This window comes from Saccostrea cucullata, unplaced genomic scaffold, assembly GCF_032062105.1.
Source record: "Saccostrea cucullata isolate Sc308-1 unplaced genomic scaffold, CSIRO_AGI_Scuc_v1 ctg2990, whole genome shotgun sequence".
NCBI lineage: Eukaryota > Metazoa > Mollusca > Bivalvia > Ostreida > Ostreidae > Saccostrea > Saccostrea cuccullata.
The window spans coordinates 173,573-177,539 of record NW_026922947.1 but is presented as its reverse complement, the minus strand read 5'-3'; positions in this window follow the sequence as shown (position 1 = coordinate 177,539).

Here is a 3,967-nt window from a genome sequence, read left to right as displayed (position 1 = left end):
AAATTTCTCAACTCAAGTCTTGAGAACTACTCACCAGAGAAAACCAGAATAAAAGAGAGTTTAAGCAATTTTTATTTTTCTCAACTTTTTTATAACAGTTACTGAGTCTGAAAATTTAGGATTTTAGAAAATTCTCAGACTAGAGAGCATTCTCAGACTTAAGTATGTTTTATGACGACGGACCCTGGTCTCTGTCCAGTAGAGCTAAAAAAATTAATGTCTCTGACACAGCATTATCTCCGTATAAGTTCCTCTTGTCAAAGACACCCCAAAAGCAGGCTATGTTCTATTCATTTAAATTCATTAAAAATGAAATACCGATCCCGATGGAAAATAAGGAATGGTGGCTTGGCAACACAACAACTGAGTGAGTGAGTCCCCGGTTGTACACCATGTGACTGCTATCTCCTGACTATGGCGGCAGTGTGTTTTTTCAAGTTTAGTCCTGGAATATTCTAATTGTATAATGCATCCATGTATTATATGCTTTTAACCCCAAGTGCTGGCAAAGTAACCCTTAAACAGGTTGGGCACAGCCCACCATTTGGTACTTTATCTCTCATACGGTAGACAATACCCCATATCGTACACATTGTTTACTGACCATATGCGAGACAAAAATCGTGCATTTTCATTTGCGGTTTTCCTTTAAAGAAGCGCATCATGTCTGGTCGTGTGGTAAGTAGTTTGGGACTTTTTCTGTCATAATAACGTTAAAATTTTAACTTTCCATGTCCAAATTCTTGCGCTTTTCTGTTTAAAAATGAGGTCTAATGTGCAAATGATAGTTGCAGTGTTTATAAAATGGTGTTTCTACCTTAAATCCTTTATGACTTCTTCTAAAACTTCATGGGCTCTTTTCTAATCGTGTTTACTTTCATTTCCGATCATCCGGGCATTTCTGAAACAATTACAACCAATGAAATCTCTTGATTTTTATCAACGTACCTCAAAAGCTTAATTTTACTACGGCGAAACATTCGGGTACATAATGTATAAAAAGGACGAACAAAGTGCTAATTTTTTTTTTGGAGATGGAAAATGAATAAATAAAAAATCAAATGTTATTTTTTTTATTTGTTTCCTTATTCATATTAATTATATTAGAAAAAGGTATCAAGGGGAGGAAAAGTTTCCTATATCTCAAAGCTAAAGAACAAAAAGCAAGAAACAAAGGTTTTAACGGAGAAAAGAAAAGTGGTTCGTTCTTTTAGCAGAAGGAAGGATACCCTGTAAGAGAAGGTAGGACTGCTTAAAAATAAGAAATGGTATTCCATGCACCAGTTTTTGCATTTATTAATAAGCATTCCTTTTTGGACACGTAACTTTGTTTTTTTTTTAAAGTGATCGAGGAATGGTTGTTTCGAACTTTGGTTTAATAAAAATAATACTAGTATTACATTAATGTTGAATGTTATAATGTAGTTTAACAAAATTTTGAAAGTCAATCAGCCTAAAAATGTCAGCTTGAGATTTTGAAGTAAATTAACAAAGATTACTTTCTTTAAAAAGGAGGGGGGGGGCTCTTTTTGCTTTATGTAATGAATGAGATGCGTGTCTGAAAATAAAAACAGGGCGCATTCGGACACATTCTTTCCTTGTTTGTATATTTAATAAAAATGTTGATATAAAGAATAAAGGAATATGCCATATTAGAACATGCATAAAATGTATGTTTATAGATTGACATTATAAAATACAAGAATATTAACAACAATAACAACAACGATAATAATAATGGTGGTGGTGATAATGACGATGATGATGATAATGATTTTGGCATTCTTCGTACCAAGGCTAAAGATTTGTATACTGCAACATCTGCAGAGTCGTCAATAGTGGTTCGGGGAGCATCTGGGGCGACGTATGAGTATCAAAGTCCCAACTTCAATGAGGTATAGACCGTATGAATAATCAATCAGTTCAGTATATCTGGAAAAATTTGGAATTAAGTTCAGTGAATATATATCGATAAAAAACATACAAGAACCTTGTTATTTTTTTTTTTACATGTATTTAAGTTACCTACACGTACAACTAGTGAAACTGGTTCCTTGAATTCGGAGTCCTTGGAATCGCAGCCATCTACCTCTAGTGCCACGCCAGCTTCTATGGAGCATCGCAGCATGCGAGAGTGTGCCGTCCAGACCACTGAGTCTGTTCTTTCAGCAGAAGTTGAGGAGGACAAATGCAGAATCTGTGGGGAGAAAGAGGGAGAGAATAAAATGTGGATTGGATGTGAGGTGAAAGAGTGTAATTTTTGGAGGCATGCGTGGTGTATGGGTGTTACAGCTTATCGGGATAGGGCTTTAAAAAATTTGAAGTTCTTCTGCCCAAAACACATCGGCAAGAAACATTAAATTGTTGTATAGATTTGTATGAATTATTGCACAATCTCTTCTTTATGTTAAATAAGTGTTATATCCCCCGCTTGAAAAGCGGGAGGGTATATATATAGTAATCGGTATGCCCGTCCGTCTATTTAGTTGTACGTCTGTCCTTCCGTCTGTTTCACTTTGGGATACCATTCTCTTATCCGCAACTGTTCTCGATCATATCACTGAATAAAATATAATGATATTTGCACAGATTCTATATTTCATAATGTCATTATGCACCCACTATTTTACTATTTGATCTGACACTTAATCCGGGTCTCTAAGAGCAAAACATAAGGACTTTGTCATTATAATCACATTGGAGGCGGGGGTATCATTTAGTGAACTAGTTGCTCACAATACCTATAGTTTTCTTAAGAATCATTTTTAATTCATTTACTTTGTTGGCAATTTTTAAAAATAGCATATGTAATTGCAGTCACCAAATAAAAAAAACGTACTTTTTACTTACATCAATCACTCTCACTCTCATTTTGGTCCTCGTGGATCTCATTTACTTCTTTGAGAAATTCTAAGATGGTTGCTTTCTTTGCCTTCTTGATTTTGACCCATTTCTTCATTAGTACAGTAGACCCCATTTCATCAAGCAGAGTTTGTACATGATGAATAATGTCTGCTTTAGTTTTGTTTGAAATGTCTGAGTGTTTGTCTCTATGTTCCTGTAGGATGAAAATGGGAGTGTATTTCTGTCTGGATGAAAGTTTGTTTGCAGTGATATGAGTGTAGTGAAGTTGTTTGTTGTGTTTGCATTGGGTAGAGAATTGTAAGAGTGCGCTGTCTGTGGGTTTGTTGGAGAGTGTAGTAAGGGAACTGTGCTGCAGATAACCACTTTTCCTGATAATTTTTCGGAAACAGGCTATCTCGTCCGTCAGGTCATACGCATAAGTGTAATCTGCGTCCTTTTCTGTCATCCCCATCTGTCCTTGCATATTTTGTCTGATCTATAATTATTAAAGAAATATTCTTGCCAATTGAAGCATCACAAGTCTTTGTATATGTATTTATTTCATCGGGTTGTATGTTATAGGAAATGCTTTACCTCATCTAATCTATCAGTGTTACGAGAAATAGTCAGCCACCTCTCCTCAGATGGCAGACCAGGAGGCATGAAACTCTTTGCCTTCCTGTTGAGGTTTTCCAAAACAAAATCTCCCCCTTCACCCTTAGTGTCGTTGCCACTGACACTGTAAGATTCATGATTTGCAATGAACTCACGTACTTTAGAAGGACATTGCAGTCGTATCATTGAATCTCTTATATATGCCTCCATGTAGAATGGCATGTTCAGACCAAAGAACAACGGAGAAAACATACTTCTGCTGGCAAGAATTGCATCACTATTGTTCCGTCTAACGCCAGCACGAAATACATGGAGGGCAAGGCTGAAATCTAAAAGAACATCATCAATCAAATTTTGATTTAGTGTAGTAAGGCTGTCAAGGAAACCCTCAACAGTTGGCTCTCTGTTAGCGTTGATGGCGTCCCTAACATAGGGAACCATAATTTCCCCAGACATGGCAAAAAGAAAGATTTCAAAAATTTGCCAACTTTTATGGTGATCTGGAATT